This window comes from Macaca fascicularis, chromosome 16 (assembly GCF_037993035.2).
Source record: "Macaca fascicularis isolate 582-1 chromosome 16, T2T-MFA8v1.1".
NCBI classification, from domain to species: Eukaryota; Metazoa; Chordata; class Mammalia; order Primates; family Cercopithecidae; genus Macaca; species Macaca fascicularis.
The window spans coordinates 49192857-49218776 of NC_088390.1; the positions used below are offsets into that span (position 1 = coordinate 49192857).

Sequence of the window (25920 nt, forward strand, 5' to 3'; positions counted from 1 at the left end):
ACTGAACACACTTCTGACTACTGCACGGTTCAGACTATGCTGTAATATCCTCAGAAGTGTGTGAGAGTCAACAAAGGGGACCTAATCTGTTAGTTTCTATGGCTGCTGGAGTTGGGGCAGGGATTCTCAAACATCATCCACATCAGAATCATCATCAGAGGGACTGTTAAGCCACAGATCTCCCGGGGTCTCACAGCCAGAGTGACTGATTCAGTAGTATTTGCATTTCTAACAAGTTCCCAGGTGATGCTGATGCAGCTGCCGGCCCAGAGACCCCTCTTTCCATGAGCTACTGTAAGGGTAAGAAGCAAGAGCAAAGGTTAAAGACACCGGGCAGAGGTTGCTTCTTCCTCTTTAACATACACTCAGTGGTCAATACATGAAACAAAATTTCCCATCTAGGAGCAATTGATCCACTTCAGTGTGGAAAGTTCTCCCTCTCTTTGTTCCCCTTCTCTCAGACGTTTATATTCTAAAATCCTAAAAATGATGATGGTTAGATCCCACGATGGAAAAGATGATAAGAAGAGGGACAACCAAATTGCCCTGCACCCAATGCAAGAAAAGTCCAGATTCTACTAGGATGACACAAACTTTCCTTCTAACAGATAAACTCTTATTCACAGATAAACTCATGTCGAGATCTACCTAACAGATAAACTCATGTCTAGATCGTGCAGCCAATCCAATCTTGAATAGAAAACTTAGCAGATGGTAACTTTATTTACTTTTATGCAACATACATGTATGAGGCATTCACTATTTGCAAACCATCAGCCAAAGTACAAATAAAAGACAACTCACACAGGTCTATGGTGGACTGACGATATGAATGATCTCACACCCTATCCTCAGTGAGTTTGCTGTCCTTCTCCCAAAGAGGTGGAGTTTACTTCCATCCCTTGAATCTGGGCTTAATTTGTTAGGGCTAATAAAATGCAGTGGGGGGAAGAGTATGCCTGTTTTGGGCCTAGCCTTAAGAGGATTTGCAAGTTCCTGCTTGTTCTCTCTTGCACCTCTGCCATCACCATGACAAGGGCATGCCCAGGCTAGCCTGATGAAGAATGGGTGGCACAAGGAGCAGGGCCAACTCCCCTGTGCTGAGGCCAGCCTAGATAGGTGGACAGCCAGTCACCCTCAAAGCATGCAAGTGAGACCAGCCAAGATCAGCAGAACCACTCCAAGTGTACTCCAAACACGTGAGATAAACAGTTACTGTCTGCCCCTGAAGTTTTGTGGTTAGTTACACAGCATTCTTGTGGCCATAGCTAACTCATACATGGTCCTCATTCTAAAAAATGCCCCCGAAACAACAAAGAAAGCTTACAATCAGAAGACAGACAGTCTAAAATAATACCAGAAAGTAAGCAAAGCACAGAAAAGGGGCAGAAGAAGGGAAAGTGCTGAATGTGGCAGAGAATTAAACTATCAGGTTCCACATTCCACATGGAGCACACTCTTCATGGAACATTCCACAAGGAACACAGGTATTAAGGTGTGGAGGGACCTCTTCTAAATCTCACCCCATCAGCAAGGTTGGAGACAGAGATCCTAGAAGCGCCAAGAGAAATTGGCAACTTGTTCCTCACTAAATGAGCACCACGAAAATCAGCAATAATTACCACTCAAGTCAATGGGTGATGCCTCTCTAATCCTAATTCATTTAATGAATGAGTGAACTCTCTTTCTTTTTTTTTTTTTTTTTTTTTGAGACGGAGTCTAGCTCTGTTGCCCAGGCTGGAGTGCAGTGGCCGGATCTCAGCTCACTGCAAGCCCCGCCTCCCGGGTTCACGCCATTCTCCTGCCTCAGCCTCCCGAGTAGCTGGGAGTACAGGCGCCCGCCACCTCGCCCGGCTAATTTTTTTTTTTGTATTTTAGTAGAGACGGGGTTTCACCGTGTTAGCCAGGATGGTCTCGATCTCCTGAACTCGTGATCCGCCCGTCTCGGCCTCCCAAAGTGCTGGGATTACAGGCTTGAGCCACCGCGCCCGGCCGAACTCTCTTTCTAATGAGTCAAAAGATTTATTGTGAGCCAGGCATTCTTGCTGGGTGATTTTAGAAGTAGCCAGATGGTGTTGACCACATCCAGGGGTTAGACTTGAGACAGCCCAGCTCACGTGTTGGCGGAATAGGAAACCTTTAAAGACACAATGCAGGCTGGGCGTGGTGGCTCACACCTGTAATCCCAACACTTTGGGAGGCCGAGGCAGGCAGGTCACTTGAGGTCAGGAGTTCGAGACCAGCCTGGCCAACATAGTGAAACTCCGTCTCTACTAAAAGTACAAAAAATTAGCTGGGCATGGTGATGTGCGCCTATAATCCCAGCTACTCAGGAGGCTGAGGCAGGAGAATTGCTTGAACCTGGGAGGTGGAAGTTGCAGTGAACTGGGATCACGCCATTGCACTCCAGCCCAAATGACAGAGACTCCATCTCAAAAAAAAACAAAGACACAATGCAATGATGCACAGAGGGAGGTCAAAAATTCTATTGTCCAGTTAGCTGGCTAACGGGTGGGACCCTACAGTATGTCCCCTGGACCACTGCCTCTTCTGCTGAAGGTTTTACAGTTTTGGCTCCCCAAGTACATAGTAGGTGAGTGAAGCTGAACTGATCTGAGGACACAAAAAACTTGTTCCCAGGAGACAGCTAAAGAGAAAAGTGTTGCTCGTATGTAACTCAGCAGATGCTGGGAGACAGCTGGGTGTGGTGGGGAGTGCCTGCACCAAGCATGGAAGGAGTCCGGGTTCTAATCCCAGCCCCACCAGGATCTCACTGAGGACCAGTCCCCTCCCTCCTCTATCCTCAGTTTTTCTTCTGTGAAAGGAGGAAATTCTATGAGACGGCTCCTAAGATCCATGCATAAAGACTCTGCCTGGAATGCGAACATGGACTCCAAAGGCAGCTGGGACGATGCTCTGGAAGCACCGACTTGGCCACTGGGCTTCTGTAAACTCTCTGTGCTGTGAGGCTACTCCAGAGCTTTGCTGTGGCCGATGCACGTCCTGAGAAATGTCCTACTCCTCTGGGGATATAAATATACACACCCACACGCCACACATATCAAGAACAAAGCAGGAAACGGCACTTCAAATGATTCTTAAATTATCTGGTCAAATGCAAGAAGAAACCCAGCTCTCCAAACTCCCCCAGAACAAATGCCCTTGAATTTCTCTTCCTGCTCCCACTCAAACGCTCCAAGTGTTAGTCTAAATAAACACCCTCAAATGCAATACCATGATACTATAGTGTGTCAGGCTTAACAGGCCTTATTTATGCTCTGTAAACTCAAGGAGCTAAAGCTACAAGAGTGAGACTCGGCTGAGGTGGCAGGACTGCCCAGGCCACAGGTGCCTGGGGCCCGTGGTGGAGACAGTCGCTGCCTGGGTCCAGGATTACGCAGAACATGGGAAGGCACTGTCTCCACCTCTCTCCCTGCCAGCTTGGGCAAAACCCAAATCGGTTCCTTCCGTAAAGCTCAGGAATAACGTGTAGTTTATTGAAATAGGACTTTTCCGTATGCTCTGGCCTTGCAAAGGGTGGGGTTGGTCTATCTTTAACTGTTCTCCAAAGAGGAAGGATGGAGAAGAAGGAGCAGACTGGAAAATCCCATTGGTTTATACTGAAATCAACATCAGTGGTTTTCAGCCATGACTGCTCACCAAGGCCACACCCCAACCTATTAAATCAGTACTCTGGAGTGGGCAGACCAAAAGAGGATTTTTAAAAGCTCCCCAGTGATCCAGGGTGCAGCCAAGGCCGAGACCCACCGTTCTAAATGGCTAAACAGAGCTGAGTTGAGCCTTAACATGGCATATGTGTGTGTAGACAGGCTCTAAGTAAATGAGTATTAATGGGTCTTCTGCTGCCTAAAGATGAGACGTTCATCCCCTGCCAGAGGTCAGGAGCAGGCACTCCTTGCCTCATCCTACTTTCTTAGGGCTGTCCTTAAGCTTAACTCAGTCTTGGTACAAGAAAGCCAAAGTTCTATACTAGAAGTCGCTCAGAAGGACAAAAACTGAACAGAGGGCTTTAAGAAAACCTAACAAAACCATTTTTTTCCCCCATCACCACCAATATTTTCACAGGTATGATTATTACTTTGGTGGTCACAATAACTCCACGGGAGTATTATAAATTCTCTAAGACTCAGTTTTCCTACTGGTTTGTCCTAGAGCTGGCGGGGCCGGGCCTGGGGCTCAGATGCTGGGCTTTTGAGTCTAAGCCTCAGCCTGGCAGCTGCTGCCTTCCTGCCCATCTCAGGTTCTCGGCCTCCCCTTTCTACAGCCAGCCCTTCTGTCCCTGTGTGTTTACCCCTGGAAGACTGCAGGGATGGAGGCACGCTCGGAGTTTCTATCCCAGCTGCGGCTGCCAGGCACGTATTCCCTTCATTCCAAATGTCAAAAAATGCTAGTTTGCATCCATCTGAAAGCCTGTTTATTTTAATTTGAACCCAGGCCTTTACTAACAAGAGAAAAAGTCCACAACATTTCTCCTCAACTAGGGCTGGGTGCAGTGGCTCATGCCTGTAATTCCAGCACTTTGGGAGGCCGAGGTGGGCAGATCACTTGAGGTCACGAGTTCGAGACCAGCCTGGCTAACATGGTGAAACTCCATCTCTACTAAAAATACCAAAAAAAAAAAAAAAAAAAAATTAGTTGGGTGTCATGGTGCATGACTGCAATCCCAGCTACTCTGGAGGCAGAGGCAGGAGAATTGCTTGAATCCAGGAGGCGGAGGTTGCAGTGAGCTGAGATCATGGTACTGTACTCCAGCCTGGGCAACAGAGCAAGACTGTCTCAAAAATAAAATAAAGTATCTCCTAAACTGTTCTTAATTGTGGCAAAAAATATATAAAATAAAATTTATCATTTTGACCATTTTTGGGGTCTACAGTTCAGTGGCATTAGGAACATTTCTTGAACTCTTCACAGAAGGCTCCCACACCTTACAATGGCCAGAATATTCTGTCCTCATTAGCAAGACCTTTATCAGCCCTTAATTTTTTCCTACACTTACTTCTTTGATTCTTGTGGGATCATTCTATTTTCCCATTTAGCTTACAAGAAAAAACCCACAATGTTTATCAAATAGCAGTTATGAATTCAACGAAGGGACACCTGCCCATGAGAACTGAAAGATGTGGGGTCTTCAGACAATTCAATCCAGGAGATGTAGACATTTTATCTACCTAAGGCAAAGCCTCCCGCTCAGAGATTTTGATTCCACAAGTCTGTATCAGACTCTAAGTTACAAAATGTCTATCCTCCTGAAATAATGATTGTTATAATAACTACCATTTACTGGAGTGTAATAGGCAATTTGCAAAGCTCATTTAATTACTGTAACAGCTTTGAGGTAGATCTTATCATACCCGTTTCATGCACCCATTTTTTTTCTCTTTTTAAAATTTAAAAAATTTTATTTTTTTTTGTAGGGATGGGGTCTCGATTTGTTTTCCCAGGCTGGTCTCAAACTCCTGGGCTCCAGCAATCCTCCCGACTCAGCCTCCTGAGTAGCTTGGGATTAGAGGCATGTGCCAGCACACGTGGCATCATACACCCATTTTATAAGTGAGGAAATTGTGGTTCACTGACAGTAAGTGACTTGCCTAGGATCACACAGGTGGTAAATGGTGGAGCCAGTAGTTAAAATCAGATGTGTCCCTAAGTCTTCTGTTCTCCCTTACCTGTGTTCTGTTTTTTGAATCCCTAAGAGCTTTGCACAGTACCTCTGTCTGCTGGATGAACAACAAACACTGCTTTAAAATCCTACCAAAAAGTGAAGAGAGGTGATTAGGTAACCTCAAGGAAATGGAGGTATATTGCCCCAGTAGGCTCAGGAGAGGAGGAATGATTGGAAAGGTAAAGGAAAGGGGAGGCTATTGGGGTCTCTTCCTTTTAGATAAGTGAATTCCAAAAGCTTGAGATCACTGGGCTCCTCCACAGTTGTGGAGCAAGCCTCCAGCAGAGCTGGAACTGCCAGAGGGCTCTGGAACGCAGTCCAGGCTCAGCCATGCGCATGCCCCCGTGCAGTGATGCTAAGGATACTCAGTGTGTCTTGCTTCCTGGAGTTGTTAGGAAGGCTCATGTGGTAGCCAGTGAGTGCCTACCACACAGAAAACGCTCATCATAACAGACACTGGCCCAATTCACTGCCCCATCCTGGCAACCCCTCACCCCCATGCACACACCCGTACATGCTCCACGCAGTTAAGTCAGGAGCCACACCCAATGCTGTGAGTTTTCTTATTGTGAATGGACTATGCCAAGGGAAGGCCATTAGCAGAACCAGTGTGCCCTTGGGGGAGCAGTCCCAGGAGGCCCTATCTCAACACTAAGCCAGGGAAGGCAGAGTCTCCTGGTGAGAGGTAGGACTGGTTGGCAGCTTCATTCTGGCTGAGCTTGCAAAGCTGTGGGCCCGAGCACCACCCTGGAGGGTGGGGCAGCAGGCTCTTACTGGGGATATCTGAGATGGGGTGTAGAGAGGAGTCGATGAGGGAAGGGGAGAGAGACACCGAGAGACAGAGCTGTTTGAGGAACAGCAGTTGGATCCGGCAGGCTTGACAGCTGTCACATGGAAATGGCATCTGGCCTAACGGCCTCTCGTGTGAGGCTCCTTCAAGTGGCGGCTGCTGTGCTCTGGAAATCCAGGCCCATGTTCAGCACTGGTTGTGAGTGCGTGCGTGCACGCATGCTAGTGTGCTGGGGGAGGGGATCGGCAGGCAGGCTGCTGAACTGCTGGACACTCCCTTCTCCCCCTCTCCAACCTCTCCCCATCAGGCCTCACCTACCGTGAAAAAGGCCCAAGCCTGCCAGCTCCAGAGGAGAGAGGCAAATCATTAGGGGAGCACTGATGTGCCGGAACACTCTCTCGCATTCCCATTAAACAAATACTAAACTGCTAATTGCCAAAATGGATCTCCACGACTCTGACCGAACAGGGGAAGGGTTTATAATTACCAAGTGTGAAAATGCACAGCCTGTAAATAACCACCTCATCTGTCCTAATACGGGCTGATATTGATGGGCATGAAATAAACATCAGGACAAATGGAAAAATCATCCACATCTCCTGTGGCCAATGCAATCTCGGATGGTGACAAGCGTAGCTGCAGCCATACGCCTGGGGAGGGGAGGGGAAGAGGAGAAAGGAGTTTTGTAGGCTTGGAGAATCTCGGTTCCAATCCCAATTTTAATCCCATGGGCCATCTGCACCTTCTTTCTGTCTGAAAAACAGGGAGGGTAAATAACAAGGCTTGATAATGGGATGAAGGGCTTGTCTACATTTCATAAAGGCCGGGGCCCCCAGGAGAGGGACTTCTGAGTACATCAGCTTCCAGGACAGGGCTTCAGACATCTTCCACCCTGCTCTCTTTAAGGCTGGCTGATGAAAAAAGAAGAACGAGGGAGAGGGAGAGCTCTACCAAGGTGACACATTTATTCATTAAACTAATATTTATTAAAGCTCTTTTGTCTGACCAACACGCAGAGTTGGTTGCAGAGCACAGATGAAACAATGTGTGTTTAGAACGACCTTTGGGCTCTCTGACACCCCTGTGCCATGGTGCCTCCCCATCCCCCACCATCTCTTTCTGCCACTCTGATGGGAGGTGGACTCTGGTCTGTTGGGTCCCAGAGCCCATCACTTTTCTTGGCCACAACAGGGGAGGGGCAGGGGGATAAGCCAGAGGTCACAGGGTAGCTGCAGATTTCCCAAGCCCGAGGCCCTTTTCTCTCCACCAGCCCTTTGAAGGCATAAGCCTTTGATTCTGATGAACTCAGCCAGATCTTGGAGTGAATACTGGTAACTGAGGGAGAGAGGAAGTTCCATTTGCCTCAGAATCACAGACTCAGGAGTTAGAAGTGACCCAAAGGTCACCTTTCCACTTCCCACCCAGTACAGGAATCCCTTCTCCAAGGCTCCTTTGAACCCTTCGTGGAGCTTCAAAAGCTTGGAGCATCTCTGCCCCGCCCTCTCGGACGAGCTGCTCAGGCCTGAATTCAGCAGCAGTAGCACTTAGATGCCTGAAATAGCAGCCTCCTCTGATCCCCAGCGATTCTGGCACAAGGCAGAATTCTGCGAACTGTATAGCATCAGGCACCCGAATCAGCGCACTCAGCACCACTCAGCCCCAGACTTTCTTCATGGGGCTTTGATGACATCCAAGTAAGTCCCTCCTTCCCCTATGGGCTGCCTGACAGCCAGTCTCCCCAATCCCCTTGTCCCTAAAGTCATCCCTAGAGTCCCATGGGTTTCTCAGTCCTAGTCCTGACCCAAAGACCCTGTTGAAAATTAGTTAAATGAAGGAAGGTCTGAACTACATACAGACTGTTTTTAGAGGAATTCCAATTTGTTACTTTTGAATTCCCAAACTGTCTTCAAATAATGGCTAAGAAAATGCTGCTGAGAACAAAGTTCAAGTGCAGCAACAGGCTGAGAGATGCAGTCACTTGGCAAAGTTATCTCTTGTTCAGAGAGGATCATAACTCTTCAAGGCAGAGAGGATAAAAAGGATATGAGTCCAGTCCACTCATTTTCTAGAGAAGCAAACTGGCTATAAGCAATTAAGTGGGTACGGCCGAAGCCACAATGACAGAATAAAAGAAACGTGGCATGCCATCACACGTCCTGGGTTCAAATCCCACTCCACCACTTCCACTTACGCATGATCTTGGGCATGGCTTTCCAAGTCAGCTCAGCTTCCTTGTGTGTAAAAGGAACACATGATCACTGTTAACCTTCACCCCAGCCTTGGGAAGTAGAAACTATTGATACAACACGCAGGAAAGCATTTGGCCTGTGGCAAATGACTACCCTATGTATTACCAGAATGCACCCCAGCCCCGGCACACACAGATGCTCAAGAAATATCTGTTGGATGAGGACTGCATAATGGGATAACAGACTTTGTATTGATGACTACAAAGTCGTGAAATCATTATGGATGAGTGAGTGTGCCTGGCTTGATGTACTGTGGTGCAATGAGTCGTATGCAAAGAAACCATCTTTTAGAAATAGGGGGAATGGACAAACAAACCATTCCATTACGTTCCTACAAGGGAATACAGCTGGTACACAGCTGGTGCACAACTGACCAGAGGGGTCATACCAAGTGAAAAAGTCAGTATCAAGGCTCTATTACATACTAGACGACAAAATTATTGTGATGAGGAACAGATCAGTGGTTGCCGGGAGTCAGGAGTGGGGCCAGGGTGTGACTATTAAGGAGAAACACAAGGAGTTTCTTTGTGGTGATGGAAGACTTCTATTATATATCCTGACTGTAGTGATGGTTACTCAAATCTCCGGGTAGTAAAAATTTAAATAATTACACACAAATACACATGAAAACTGATAGGGTACCAACACTGGTTTCCTGGCTTTAATAAAGTACTGTGGTTATGGAAGATACTATCATTGTGGGAAGCTGGGTGAAGGTTTCACAAGAGCTCTTTGTCCTATTTTTATAACTTCTTGTGAGTCCTACACTATTTTAAAATAAAAATGTATAATAATAATAAAAAGAAACCACAAGGGGGCTCATTATTTCAAGAAACCCCATGGCAGATCTGTTTGTAATACAAACAATTATGCCCTCATTTCAGTTGATTTGGATAAAGTAGGTGTAAATAAGGTAGGCATACAGTAGAAAGATCTATCCCTTATCTGTTTCTTGTATTTGGCACTGGCATACACAACTCTGAAATCTTATTTTGTCACATGAATACGTGAATTGGTGGTCCACACTCCCCCATCACTTCCCTCTCCCTAGTCCTCAGGAAATTTCATATACGGCTCTGCATTCCCTACCTAATGGCCACTAGAGGGATTAATACAAAAATAAGCATCCAATAAGTACGTACTGTTGAGTTTCAGGAAGATTTTGGAGGATAAAGAAAAAAACTCAGATAAGACCAGGTGCAGTGGCTCACGCCTGTAACCCCAGCACTTTGGGAGGCCAAGGCGGATGGATCACCTGAGGTCAGGAGTTCAAGACCAGCCTGACCAACATGGCAAAACCCCATCTCCACTAAAAGATACAAAAATTAGCCGGGTGTGGTGAGGGGTGCCTGTAATCCCAGTTACTAGGGAGGTTGAAGCAGGAGAATTGCTTAAACCCGGGAGGCGGAGGTTGCAGTGAGCCAAGATCGCACCATTGCACTCCAATCTGGGCAACAGAGGGACACTCCGTCTCAAAACAAAACAAACAAAACAAACTCAGATAAAAAAGAGCATCAAATCCAGTGGTTTCTAATCTTTCTATTTTAAGCCATTAGGCCTGTCTTTCATTTAATTTTTGAAACACAGATCTTAAATGTTTTGAGATATTTCATATACCAAACAAACTACACTTACTTTTGAAGTATGGGAAATCATTTATCAATATCCATCCTGATCATCACCGGGGCTTTTTGGCAGCATGAAGTGACTAGGACAGGGTGCGTTGGGGTGCTCTGTGTAAAGCAAGCACACCTGACATTTTAGTTGGCCCACATGTGGTTTGGGGTGGGGTACCCGTGGTGCCTGACAGATTTTTTGAGGTAAGGAAGTCAACTTGAGGACTCGGCGTTCCTTCTGTTGACCCTGAGAGGTTGGAAATTTCTGGTCTACTCCTTACACCCAAATCACGACTCAGATCTTTGCAAATGAGTATTGACAGAATAACCAACCCTCCTACTTAATCCCTGAGCCACACAACACCCTAAGGGGGAAAAAAAGAAGGGAGAGGGAAAAACCCACATCTTCCCTTAAAAAAAAAAAAAAGTATCAATTCAAGCTGCTTCAAGACCCAACAAGCATGTTTTTCTTTCATTTATTTCTACATCAACACTCTGAAGGATAAAGATCTTTCTCATTTCAAGAGCTGTCAATTTGCTTTAGTGCCATGTTTTCATCTGTTTGAGGTAAAGAGGAATTTACAAAGCAGGCAAATGAAATAATGCACTGCAATCTAACATATTTTGGCAATTCAAATTGGGACCAGGGAAAAAGGAAATTAAACAAGAATGACAGGCCCACAGCACACCTGTGCTGTATCCCACTGGTCCACCCCTGCCTTCCCTCCACTTGCTAACTTTATAACTTGATGAAGTCTTCAGTGCTTTGCTGAACACTGTTCTATTTGCTGCACCCTAATTCTTCAAATCATTTCTACATTTTGCACAACTCATACAATATTTTGCTTTCTGAAGCAGAAAAAAATGTTTCAGCTGCTGGAAAATTGTCAGGCGCTATTACTCTCAAGACCCCCTTGAAACAGCACAGGGGCCACCGTCCTGTTCCTGGCAGATTTACTACACTTCCCTATATAAATTAACAAAGACAAATGCTTGTTGAAATCAGACTGTGTGAGGCATCCTTATCCTCTCCGGCCTAAGGGTTCAATTACAATGGAACTTAAAAATAAATAAAAGGAAATCTTAATCTCCTCTTAGGGTCCTCCTCTGCCAATAATGATGCCCCATGAAGATTTTTGCCTAATTCATTTACATTTCTTTTTTTGTTGTTTTTAATTAAACTGCTTCTCAACTACTCAGCTCTATAATTTTTCCTACTTTAGCTCCAGAACTAGAGATTTTGTAAGATTAGGAATTTCCAAGGTCAAAGTGTCTCTGCAGATCTCGGGAACTGTGTGGCACTCAAGAAACTGCCTTTCATCATCACCACAGGAGAAGCACAGGGAGCCGGCCAGAGGGTCTGAGAGCCCGGGGGAGCGGGGAGTGAGGCTCCCTGAGGGACTGCAGTAAAGGCCCCAGGGACTCCTCAGGGAGTAAAGGGACTCCACCCCGACTCCTATCAATTTAAAATCAAATGATGACAAATGTGGTCATGGGCATACAGTCCTGTCTTTTGCAGAATCCCATCTGCTTGGTGACACTGTCGAATTCTAGATTTCTAAAAAGCATTGCAGTTCTTCTGCCAATGACCCACGTGTCCACAAACAGTGCTTGCTAGGGCACCTAGGCCCAGGTCCCAGCTGACCAGTACAGACTAGTGGGAGAGGCCAGAAACTCTAGAGCTAGACTCCCTGGGCTTGGATTCTGGCTCTAGTATTTATTAGCTGTGTGATATTGGGCAGATTACTCAACCTTTCTGTGCCTCTGTTACTTCACTTCAGGTTGGTACCTATCTCATAGTGCTGTTATGAGCATTAAGAAAAGCTAATTCAGTCTAGCTCGGTGGCTCATGCCTGTAATCCCAGCACTTTGGGAAGCTGAGGCGGGTGGATCACCTGAGGTCAGGAGTTTGAGACCATCCTGGCCAACATGGTGAAACGCTGTCTCTACTAAAAATACAAAACTTAGCCAGGAGTGGTGGCGAGCACCTATAATTACAGCTACTCAGGAGGCTGAGGCAGGAGAATCACTTGAACCCGGGAAGTGGAGGTTGCAGTAAGCTAAGATCACGTCACTTCACTCCAGCCTGGGCGACAGAGTGAGACTCTGTCTCAGAAGAAGAAAAAAAAAAAAAGAAGCTAATTCATGTACAATATTCTGGCACATATGAAGAACTAAACAGCTGCCATCCATTATTATTACATCCTCAGCGAGCTGGTCAGAAGATCTAGTATTGTTCATGCCTGAGGCCCTCCCTCTTTCTACAGTTAGGATGCTGATGCTAAGGGAAATTAGAATTAGTGGCGACGCTGGCTTTACCTGAGCAAGCAGTGCCAAGGATGAGACACAATGGCCACATTCTCTAACATCTATCTGTCCAGCCCATGTTGCCCACATGGGAGGTGGCCGTGTCCCGCCAGGAGGCTGCAGAAGCGTGGCAAACCAGGCAACAGAGAGAGACAGATAGGCTTGTGCTGGCATGAGATGGTTTCTGTGATTTACAACCAAGTCTTAACTGAGACTCTGTGGCCTCTAAGTTCTGTTCAACGAGGAAATTAACTCACTGAGGCCAACCTCTATTCCAGTAAGGACCCCCCTGTGCCATCTTGCATAGAAAAGAGATTCGGCCCTTACCTGAGAAGGCTGCTCTGGACAAACGGCAACAGGTGACAGCAGCCTCAGAGCTATCACCCTAAGCCCAGTTAATGCCCTAACAACTGGGCTGAATGAGCTCTTTCTGTTCAGCAAACGGGCGGCCCTTAACTTAAAAAGAAGTTTGTCAGAGGCAGTGGTGCTGCCTTTAAAATCCATTCATTCATCTGACCAAAAAAAAAAATAAAATAAATCAATTCATATTTACCATATTAGGCCCAAAGACTTTTTTTTTTTTTTTTTTTTGAGACGGAGTCTCGCTGTGTCGCCCAGGCTGGGGTGCAGTGGCGCGATCTCGGCTCACTGCAAGCTCCGCCTCCTGGGTTCACGCCATTCTCCTGCCTCAGCCTCCGAGTAGCTGGGACTACAGGCGCCCGCCACCACGCCCGGCTAGTTTTTTGTATTTTTAGTAGAGACGGGGTTTCACCATGTTAGCCAGGGATGGTCTCGATCTCCTGACCTCGTGATCCACCCGCCTCGGCCTCCCAAAGTGCTGGGATTACAGGCTTGAGCCACCGCGCCCGGCCTAGGCCCAAAGACTTTTTAAATGAGGAAGACTTGATTCCTGTCCTTTGAGGTTCATGCGGACAGAGGTGCCATCAGTGCAGGACACATAAGTGCTCTAAGCTGTGCAGGCCCATGCAGCGCACATACAGGCACTCTGTCAAGGCCCAGTTTTCAGTCATTCATTCATGCACTCAAGGGCTCTGAACACTCAGCATAAAAATGACACTAACTTAACTGGGGGAGACGGTTCATCACAAAATGGCAGGAGGTGGTTTCTAGGCAAAGGGGCACCAGGGACCTGGTCATGGGGGCAGCAGGTATGCATGTGTGGGGTGGAATGTAAGCCACGGGAGCAGGGTAGGGAAATCGCAGAAAGCAGAGCTGTCTGTGCGGGCCTGGCCTGTGTGAGCTACGGAACGGCTGGGTCTGCACCCTGAAGGTGAGGTTCTGGCTTTTGAGAAAGAAACTGGAGGGGACAAAATGATGTCAGAGAGACCACACTCAGTCTTTACTGAAACCAATACTCCACTGCCAAATAGACCGGGAGGACATCTAACAGTGCCAACTGAGGCCAAGGGCTCAGGGGCTTAATCCTCTGCTGTCCACAGTTACACAGCAGGCCAGAGGCAGAGCTGGGGTTAGTACACTGCCCCAACCCCAGGAAACAGCCTCCCCAGGGCAACACCCCACTCCAGGAGCAAATGAGAGGCGTTCTGAGCCAGCAGGACTTGAGCCCGGATGGCCTGGAACGCCGAGGAGCCCCAGTCTCAAGGCATGCAGGCAGGAAAGATGACTCTTCCAGCTTAATGAACCTTCTCTCCGTCTCTGGGTAAGTGTGGGGTGGGTGGCGGTAAGGGGAGGGAGAGGCTACTCAATATATTTGAGCGGGTGGGTCACCACTCCACCTTTTATTCCATTCACTTCACATTTGGAGTTTATTAACGCGCCTTCCTTTGTTCCACTCTGACGTCTGCATGACCACGGTAAGTTCCTGCCAGAGCATCGGCTCCCCGAGGGCAGCGCCCGTGTCTTCTCCATCCTTCAGGCTGCACCTGGGACCCCGCTCTGGGGACTCAGTGTGCCATGCTGGCTGACCCCCTCTGGTGCTAGAACAGGAATCTGGAAAAGCACAAATGGCTCTGTTCCAGCCTGGATGTGGTGGTGACCTCCTCCAAAGGGTCAGGGCTGATCGATACCCCTGGAGTTTCTGATCACCAAACAAAGCTGGGATTCCAGGGACAGAAGCATCTGCTTGGTGGATGCATGGCAGGTACAGCTCCCTCCCACCTCCAGAGAGTGGGATGTAGAGAGGCAGAGGCAGGACAAGAACCAGCCCTGGTGATTTAAATGCCTGTTCCCAACCCCAGTTTATGTGCCACGGACGAAAGCCAGAGAAACACAAAAATGTGCCATAAGCCTATTTTTTAAGAGGTGTTTCCAGATGAGTGTCCTGCCTTGGCCAGCTCCAGTAGACTTTAGAACTTACATGGCTTTTAAAACCAAGAGGAGGCCGGGTGCGCGGTGGCTCACGCCTGTAATCCCAGCACTTTGGGAGGCCGAGGTGGGTGGATCACCTGAGGTCAGGAGTTTGAGACCAACCTGGCCAACATGGTGAAATATCATCACCACTAAAAATACAAAAATTATCCAGGCATGGTGGCAGGTGCGTGTAATCCCAGCTACTCAGGAGGCTGAGGCAGGAGAGTCACTTGAACCCAGGAGGCGGAGGTTGTAGTGAGCCAAGATCACACCATTGCACTCTAGCCTGGGCGACAAAGAGTGAAACTCTGTCTCAAAAACAAAACAAAACAAAAAAAGCAAGCAACCAAGATGCCCCCAGACTAGTGGGGCGGACTCAATATTCTTCCATTTGTGGGCGGCATAACGCGCACAAATTCTCCCTGGATAAATTCTCCCTCACTCTCCCCCTCACTCCTTTCCACTTGAGAGAAAAATATTTAAGAGAAACGCTCTCTAGACGGCTGAAATTTCCCCCTCACTAGCTCAATTTAGTTATTTATCAGAACACTTCGGCGCAGTTATTTTCAGACTTCCACATGAAATAGTAATACTTAGCACTTCCAATTCGTCTCCCAAGCAGTTTTTAAATGTCAGCTCATTAATCCTCAACACCCTTGAGAAGCAGCACTTTGCCCCATCTCTCAGACTGGGAAGACGGAGGCAGGGCTGCCCCAGGATCCCTGTGGGTTTCTGCAATGACTCGATGCTGATCTGACTCAGGGATCCTCTCACTTGGACCACAGAACGCATTTTTCACTGAAGATGACACGGCACTTTAGGACTTGAGGACTCTATTCTAATGAATGGATCCTGGAACAGCCTTGTGGCCTCTGACCACGGGTACATGAACATGTGCAAGAACACGTTCCTTCAGCACTTTGTCCAGCCAGGTGCAAGCCTCTCCCACTGTCTGCCATCAGCAGGTGCCCTACATCTCCCAGGTCCATCTCCCCTTGGCCAGGCCTGCCGGGCTCACGCACGTATCTGTGAGCTGCACTCTGCGCAGATCTGGGAGCTGCACTCTGTTTCCCATGTGTCTTGCCAATCCCACACATCTGATGGCATCGGAACCAAAACATCACTTTCTGGGGGCAAACTACAGGCTTTGGAGGAGGCCTTCCAAAGAGGGGCGTATGTCCCGTGGTGTGGCTTTTCTTTGCTCCCTGAAAGAAACACTTCCAGACTTCCTCCCAGCCAGCATCAAACCTTTTAAGCTATTTGGAGCACCCCAAACTTCAGCCTTCAAATGCATTTTGTATTTATCACTTTAAAATGAGATTTAAGGTTCCTGTCATTTGAGTCTTCACTTTATTAGTGAAGAAAATGGGTTAATTTTCCTGTGGGCAGGACAGGGAAAGAAAGGGCTGTCAGTGTAGATGCCTCAAATTCTGTGCCCGGTGGGGGCTGGAGGTCCGGGAAGTCTGTGCTGGACGGCGGCACCAGAGGAAGGAGTAGTACGGTTGCAGTGTGTGGCATCGAGGTGGGGGTCTCAGATCAATGCAGAATGGCCTGTCCAGAGCTGCCAGAGAATAGCTGGCCACAGGCAAGGGAATGGGTGACGAAGCACTCCGGATGGCTTTCCCCTGTCCTGGCCCCGAGCTCCCAGACACAGCTGCCGCTGACCTGCAGCAGGAGTTTTAAAAGGGTAATGCCTACTTCTGCTGCGCTCTGAAGTAAGTCTTCACTAAACACTAACTCATAAACGACCCTGGCCCTTTATCTAGCATCAGCTGGCTTGGTCCCACATCTAATGCACAGCAAGGATTAAAAAGAAAATGCAGCAAGCCGGGCATGGCGGCTCACACCTATCATCCCAGGACTTTGGGAGGCTGAGGTGGGAGGACTGCTTGAGGCCAGGAGATCGAGACCAGTCTGGGCAATACAGCAAAACCCATCTCTACAAATTTCAAAGAAGAAATAAATACACCCTCTGTTTTGTTGTTGGATAGACGAATACACCAGAGTGGACTTGATAGGGTCATCATCCCCTTCAAAGAAGTCACCATGGAAGGCCCTGTCTTTATTCACTGAGACTTGAAATATTTCCTTGAAACTGTGGTGGGGGTGGGGGGTGGGGGTCAGGGGGTGGGGAATTCCCTTCTAGTCAGTTCCCAACTCATGCAAAACAACTAGTCATTATTTTATAGTCCTACTGCATTTTGGTCCAAAAACAGCATAATCAATCTTGGCCACAAGTCATTTGGAACCAAGACTGGCAATGGTTTCCAAAAATCACATCCACTTTCAAAGGCCAAAGATTTATCACCAGTGAGGATATTCAGAAGAAAATGCTAGAGTCTGAATATGAGTTCACAGTGAACACTTTGAAACTGCGCAGAGCAAAGGCAGGATCTTTGGAAGAAGTACACAGACTCCCACTTTGAAGAAGACACACTGCATCTGTAGGAAAAAGCCCGGTTCTCAATGCTTCTTAGTCATTGGCGGGGTTGGGGAGGGAGACACACACACACAGACACAGACACACACACACACACGGAGACAAAAATCAATGGGAAGAGATTGACACCCTCCCCCTTACACACACACACACACACACACACACACACACACACACACACACACACACACACACAGAAACAGAGATAGATTGAGAAAAACAAATTCTTCATTTAAAAAATCTTGGAGGTAAAATAAAAAGGGAGGGAAATAAGAAAGGATTTTTTATAGCTTCATACCAAATACATTATGGATTCAATGCTAGGAAAACATTCACCATGTCAATGTACAACAAAATTAGCATCTTTAAGATATGTTTACCAAGCAGCAGGGAGGTTTGTGAGTCTGGGCTGGGCTTGCACTGGCTTGAAAATCGCCCTACAGATCCTCCGTGACCCCAACATACACGCCATTTCCAGGCAATTCTTAACGGTCAGAAATCTGTCTTCGTGAGATTTAAGTCCTTCCCCTCCCAAGGTGCCCTGTCTAACCCTCGCTGTCCCCACAATCTGTACGTGGAGGAAGACACAGGAAGGTTTGCCCTTCAACAGGCACAAAAAGCAAGCTCCAGATTTGCTCAACTCGAATCAAACGGGCTAAACACATCCAGATGTTCGAATGGTTCTGGAAGACGAGGCAGAGCCCCTGCACTCCCATGGCCTCCTCCGACAGGAGCCTTCTCCCCACTCCTTCGGAAGGCCAGGGAAGACCTGCCAAGGCAAAATGGCTGTTCTCAGGGATGGAGAGATGACTGCGAACGTTCCCAGGGAACATGGCATCAGGAGCACACCAGAAAGAGCAGACCCACAGCCAGAGAAAGAAGCGATGTTTATCCACTTGTGAGACATCTGGAAAATGAAAGAGGCTACAAGCCATCTTTATCACATCTCTGTGCATACAAATACACCACGGAAAATTACAGATCCCTCTCATCTATCAAATGAGCCATAATAACCCCACAGGTTTTCCCCGAGTCCTTCAGACGCCCCGCCTTACACTGTTTATCATGAGGGAGACAAGTGGAGAACCTTGGAAATGTAAAGGAAGATGAGCCCATGCCTTTCAAAGAGAAAGGGCCACAGCAGGGAAACTCTGATCATGGCTAATTGGCCCGTCAGGGTCCCGTCCTGGACAGACCTAGGTGAGGACGTCTCTAAAGAAAACGTCGCACCTCCGCTTGCCACGGAGATTTCTAAGGTTTGCCCACTGTCCTTTTGTAAGTGCCTGCTGGGCAAGTGTGGAGATAAGACGAGTATTACATTATGATGCTTCCTCATGCATGAAAGTCTATTTTAAAGAGAGTCTGGAGGGGGCCATCAGGAAAGAAGAGCCTGAGCAGTGGAGGTAGAAGGAAGGCTGCTTTATTTAGAGAAGTCTCAGCTACAGAATAAAACTGTGCTTTACCTGCAAAGGAAAACTCATTAAAGTTTCTCTTTGGTTCCAGATAAAGAAATCTACAGCCACAGAATTTCAGAGAAACTGATTTTATTGCCCATACGCTTTTCACTTTGTCCTCCGACTCCACCCCGACTTACATACTAACTTGAATATATATGTAACCCCCCGCACCCCAAACCAAGATGCCACTCGGTCATACCAAATAACCACTGGCATGGCTTTAACCTGAAATTTCATTCTCTCTAGGTTTTTCCTCCCCTGGCAAAAGAGTGAATAGCCTACCAAGTTGTACACATTTCTGCTTAAGCAACTCTGGCGAGGCATTCTTTTTAAAAGCAAGGAATACCTGAATATGTTAGGCATGGGAGTTTTCCTTGTTAATTTGTTCAGTAAGTCTGGAAGGCCCCACCCCTTTTTATTAAATAGGAAAACACGTCAAGGAAAACGTAAGAATATACCAACCTTCCTTGGGAAGTAAGAATATACTCCCAACCTTCCCTTATGTCCATTCTTGCTCTGGGGGTTTCTAGGCCCCAGGTTCTCTATCCACCTCTCTGTAACTCTCTCTGGCTCCCTTTTCTTCTCCCACCCCATAAATCTCGAGGGCGTCATTCACCCTACCTGATCCATGGCCCCTATCCTCTCCATCTGAGCTCTCTCCCCTATGCAAGAAGGTGGCAAGAAAAGCCATGGCCTCTCTGTGCTCTGCTGCCAGGCCTGTCCCCAGAGCACCAGCCTCACTTCTCTGCTGTTGGTTTCCCATGATGTGGATATTCTGGGACCTCCAACCCCAGTACATCTTAACAGTGACATACACACCTTCCCCTAGACTCCATTTCCACCAGTGACCCCAACCTCCCGCAGTTGCAAGCTTTACACTCTTGCTCGGTCCTCCCTCTTCCAAGCTACCCCATCCCATTCTATTATTTCTTCCTTTGATGGGACCCCCATTCTCCCCTTTCCTTACTTTTTCTTTTTTTAGACGGAGTTTTACTCTTGTTGCTCAGGCTGGAGTGCAATGGCGTGATCTCGGCTCACTGCAACCTCCATCTCCTGGATTCAAGCAATTCTCCTGCCTCAGACTCCCTAATAGTTGGGATTACAGTCACCCGCCACCTGCCTGGCTAATTTTTTTGTATTTTTAGTAGAGTCAGGGTTTCACCATATTGGCCAGGCTAGTCTCGAATTCCTGACCTCAGCTGATCCACCCGCCTTGGCCTCCCAAAGTTCAGGGATTACAGGCGTGAACCATCATGCCTGGCCACTTTTCCTACAACTCTCTTTGCTTCAGAACCTTAAGTTGTGACCTAACACAAGATGGCCTCCTTCCTGGCATCACTGACTGTGACCCGGTTACTTTTCCTGATGGATCACTGCAAACCTTTCATGCCTCTGACTGCCCACAGGGAAACATCCAAGCACTCATGGTTCGAGGCAAGTTACCCTGCCTTCCAACATCACATCTAGGTCCCCTCAGACGCACACCTCCGGTCGAGTCCACCGGTCAGTCATTCCACTGAATTCTCTCCAGCCCCTTTACTTAGGAAGAACATGCCTTTGTCCGTGTTCCACAGAAGGGAAAACTGCAGGAAAGGCATGAGGAGATTCCCGGGGGCTGTCTTGTGAGGTCATAATGGGAGGGCACACAGCCTCAAGAGCTAGCAACAAGGAGGCTGGATGGGAGACCACGGGAAGGGAGAGTGCCCTGCAGGAAGAGGCAGAACCGAGAGGGCAACGCCCTGGCACTGGTCACCTTCACGGCATCATGAAGGAGGAGGATCCGGGGAGGAGAAACCAAAGTCTGGGGAATTCGAGAGGTCAGAGCCATGGTCAGGGAGAAAGTTTCTGTCAAAAACCTCTCTCCTGGCCGGGTGCGGTGGCTCACGCCTGTAATCCCAGCACTCTGGGAGGCTGAGGGGGTGGATCATGAGGTCAGGAGTTCAAGACCAGCCTGACCAACATAGTGAAACCCCGTCTCTAGTAAAAATACAAAAATTAGCTGGGCATGGTGGCGCACGCCTGTAGTCCCAGCTACTCGGGAGGTTGAGGCAGAAGAATCGCTTGAACCTGGGAGGCGGAGGTTGTTGTGAGCCGAGATTGCGCCACTGTACTCCAGCCTGGACAACAGTGAGACTGTCTCAACAACAACAACTAAAAAGTTGGTGCGGTGGCTCACGCTTGTAATCCCAGCACTCTGGGAGGCCGAGGTGGGTGGATCACCTGAGGTCGGGAGTTCGAGACCAGCCTGACTAACATGGAGAAACTCTGTCTCTACTTAAAAAAAAAAAATTTTTTTTTAATTAAAAAGATACAAAATTAGCCAGTTGTGATGGTGCATGCCTGTAATCCCGGCTACTCGGGAGGCTGAGGCAGGAGAATCACTTGAAACCAGGAGACAGGTTGCGGTGAGCCAAGATTGTGCCATTGCACTCCAGCCTGGGCAAGAAGAGCAAAACTCTGTCTCAAAACAAAAAACAAGTCACTTCCTAAATCATAAGCGCCCGTGAACACGAACCGCATCTTATGCCTTCTCTGCCCCTCACCCCAGACCCAAGACTCAGTGACTACGTTTTGACTGATTGACAGACGAACGGCAGCTCTGGGGACTGAGCAATTGCTCTGGGACTTTAAAGACCTGGAGTCTTTTGCTGATGTGTGCAGTGGCCTTGGGCTAGCTGACAAATGTGCTGTTTCTGTTATAAAGGAGGGCTTGCAAAACCTCTTATTTTTTAATACATGTATTATATATACATGGCAGAAACTGCCTATGAGCAAAGAGAAGGAAATACAAATCACCCACTGTTAACATTTCAGTGTTTATTTTTCAGACCTTTTCCTAGCAAAATGTATATGTGTGTGTAATGATACTTTTAATTAAAAAAAAAAGTACATGCAGAAGATATAGTAAAGAACACTTACTAATTTGCCAACTCCTTGTGCCCTGATTTATTGAGACTTCATCCTTAAGTATGTATCACTATTGCATAGCTGAATATAACAAAACTCCCCATCAGCTCTCTTTCATTCCTTGGACTCACATCAGTCTCTAAGTCACCCCTGAACTGTGATTTATATGATAGCTTGGGAAAAGCCAATTGGGGACAATCAATGGAACAGACGGAGATAGGCCTGGAGAATGTGCATGAATTAAAAGGAAAACTCCATTGTAATAGGAACAAGATTCTAATCACTACACCTAATTACAAAGAGGAGTAAATCACTGAAAAAAAAAATTGTCTCATACAGAACAAACAAAGCAATTAGTCATAAACAGAAGCTCAGGGCTTGGTGAGCAAGCCAGAGCCCAGACCCAATCTACCAGCTGTGCATCTGCTCCCAAGACCACTTTGGGGCCATGGAGGGTGGGCTGTAAGGTGAGAGTAGAGCTTGGGTATGTAATGGTGCTGGGGAAGGGAGGGTGGCCGGCTCCCAATACATGCGCCTCTACACGCACACACACACACAGCCTCATCAGGACCTCTGATCACAGTAGTGACCCAGCATTAGATGCTAGAAGGCTTAAATCTACAACCCAGACCTTCCTGCATGGCAGAATGATGAGTGGTGATTTAATATATCTCAGAGTCACCTTCGTCATCCCTGTCTGTATCCCTCAAACAACAACAATAATAATAGCAGCTAATTCTTATACTCAATTACTGTAGATCTGACACTATGCCGGGCATTTCACAAAGCTATCTAGTTCAATTCACACATTAGACCTTCAAAGGAGGCACTATTATCATCATCTCCATGTATCAGTGAGGAAACTGAAATCCAGAGGGCTGAGCAATTTGGCTAAATTCATCCTGCTTATGAGGAGAAGAACCTGGATTTAAACCCAACAGTGGACCCCAGAGCCCATGCTCTTAAACTCTGCACCACGTCACCTGTAAGATGAGAAAAGTTAAACCCATCTTTTAATGTGGTAAAGAACCAGGTGTCAAGTGTGAAATGCCAGGTGCAAGTGGACCATTTCATAAATGTTAACGTGATTCTTAGCCCTTTTCCTATTGGTTGCCCCAACTCATTCTCTCTCCCCTGGGGTCTCCTTCCTAAAAGACCCTTGGAGAGTCCCACATTGCTGGTGGGCCCTTCTGAACCTTGTACTCTGTATCTGCCTATACCCCAGGAGTGGAGGATGAGGGGAATCTCCTGCTCTTGAAACCCAGGACCCTCCTAGAAACTGGCTATGCAACCCGGAGGTGAGCTCTGAGGGCTTGAACTTAGCAACTGTCTCTACTATAAGTTTCAAAAATTGAAATAGACCTGTAATAAATCGTTGTCCTGCAGGGCTACACAGTGACTGGAGTTATCTTAAATATATCATCTGACACAGAAAATCTAAATCTTCCTGAAAAACCCAAGACATGTAATGACTGTGTCTATAAGGGCAGGCTCTCCTGAAGGGTCTGTGAATAAAATCTCCAGGAGCGGGGGCTATTCTAGGTCTGTCTCATTGCCAATGGCTGAACTTGGTTTCACCCTGACAGTAGTGAGGGGAGATGAATCAGAACATGTACTGTTCATTTGGTCATTCTAAAGAACTTCCCTGAGCATGCCAGAATCTGTTTTAGGCACTGAGAGAGATGACTTGGAAAAATCAATCTAACAATATTCTGTGCACAGACCTACAGGGCTGGGGTGGGGGCAGCTTGGAGGCAGGACCACTCTTGAGGGCTAAGCTGCCTTCTTAAGAGCTAACAGGGCCTGGCCCAGGGCTGTGGGAAGAAGAGTGAGTCAGGTCCTTATTGATGAAGGCTCTTCCCCTCAGTCTAAAGCAGATGATAAAACAGGAGCTTCTGGCTGAGCGTGTGAGGCAGTAAACACACAAAAGCATTTGTTTTGACACGTCTGGCAGAGGGGCTCAGCTCAACACAGCAAACTCTCTTGCAGATGTCCTTAGTCAAGCCGTTCCTCTAGACTAAGGCCCTGCAGTGCTCAGCTTGGACCCTACCAGGGTAGTTGAGGGCTCGGGCCCCAGGGCCACAGAGACTCGGCTTCACACCTTACACTCAGGAACCACACGGTGATCTTGGGCGAGTGGTAGAACAAGTTACCCTCTGAACCCCAGTTAACAGAATGTTCTTTATGGGGGAATGAAATGAGGTGAAATGAGATGGTGTGACAGAGCATTTACACACATGGAAACACACAGGAAATACAGGCTCTTGATGCTGCTATTATTATTATTAATCATATTGGTGATTTTTTTTTTCTGTTTTTTGAGACAGGGTCTCACTTTGTCACCCAGGCTGTACTGCAGTGGCACAGTCATAACTCACTGCAGCCTTGACCTCCTGGACTCAAATGATCCTCCCACCTCAGCCTCCCAAGTAGCTGGGACTACAGGTACACGCCACCATGCCCCAGCTAATTTTTTTTTTTTTTTTTTTTGGTAGAGACAGGGTGGCCTCAAACTCCTGAGCTCAAACAATTGGCCTGGCTCAGCCTCCCAAAACGCTGTGATAACAGGTGTGAGCCACCGCACCTGGCTAGTCTTCTAATTTAAAGGCCACAGTTGGACTTGTCCTTCATTGAGTGCCCTGGTCTTCAGAAGAGATAGGACAGTGCTCTGGGTAAAGCCTGGTCAACACACACAACCTACAGACCCGGGTGGCCCTTCCTCTCCTGACAGTGGTTGTAAAAAATCAGCTGCTCGACCAAGCGGGCAACTGTCCACCGTCTTCCTCCAGAGCTCGCTCCTCCTCTTACCAGTCCACTCCACCTGGCTCTTGCCTCCCTGCACCCAAGAGTCTATATGAAAGAGAGAGAGAGAAAAAAAAAAACACAACTCATTTCATACAGCGCCAAAGAGAGATCTGAGGTATAGAGCCACCAAGTCCCACCTGCCCCCAAATGTCACCTGGACAAGCTAATTGGTGCTGCCTTCTTTCCCCTTTTCTCACATCCCTCAGGATATGAGTTCTAATATCCACTTAGGATCTGAGTGACCGCAGGCGAATTACTTCGCCTCTCTGGCTTTGAGTTTCCAGTTTGTAAAATGGGGATAATAAGACCGCCTACCCCTCCTGAGCGTGTCTGAGAGTGACCACATGTGGCAGACTGCATTCTCCTAAGGTATTTCCATAATATCTCCCCGATGCCACATGCTATCTATGATAGGAGCTCAATACGCCTCCAATCCAGAGGTGAGCTCTATGTCCCCTCCCCTTCATTCTAGTTGAGAATTTGAGACTCACTTGTGTTGTTTGACCTTTGAGGTTAGGTAAAAAGAAAAAAAAAAGTGAACACGCTTCTGCCTTGTCTGTGGAAACACTGGTGCTCCAGCCCTAAGCTGCTGTATAAGGAGTCTGACTGCCTGAGGCAGCCATGATGTAAAGAAGCTCAAACCAGCTCATGCAGAAACACCATGGGGAGAAGTCCTGAGATCCCCTGGAGAGAGATGCTTGGTCAGCCCCTGTTGTGCTAGTTACAGCCACTAGAACTGCAACCTCATGTCTGACTGCAACCTCATGAGATGCTCCCAGCCTGAACCACTCAGCTGAGTCCCGCCCAAATTCCTGCTCCATAGAAACCACGAGAAATAACATAATGATTGCCGTTGTTGTAAGCCAACAAGTTTTTGGGTGATTTGTTATGCATCAATAGATAACTGGAACACCACATATATAAAAACATGCTGTAAACTGATGGGTAAATATTAAGAACTCCAAATGCTATCGTAACTTTTATGATTATTTCCTTTTCAAGTCTGCCCTTGATTTTGTCTTTAGAAAAGTATGTGTGTTGTGGGTGGGGTGAGAAGAATGCATACAGAATTGCCCTTAGCTGCCTTTCTTTTATTTTTTTAAGACAGAGTCTCACTCTGTTGCCCAGGTTAGAATGCAGTGGCACAATCTCAGCTTACTGCAACCGCCACCTCCCGGGTTCAAGCAATTCTCCTGCCTCAGCCTCCCGAGTTGCTGGGATCACAGGCATGCACCACCACACCTGGCTAATTTTTGTATTTTTTAGTATAGAGGGGGTTGTGCCTTGTTGGCCAGGCTGATCTCGAACTCCTGACCTCAGATGATCCACCCGCCT

The 25920-nt window shown here is 47.5% G+C and overlaps 1 protein-coding gene across 40 annotated transcripts in view; it reads right to left on the bottom strand.

Annotated features, from left to right (window-relative positions):
* The window catches only part of MSI2 (musashi RNA binding protein 2), a 432504-nt gene that overhangs the window by 162394 nt on the left and 244190 nt on the right, over window positions 1-25920 (bottom strand). The gene's annotated exons all lie outside the window — the stretch shown is intronic.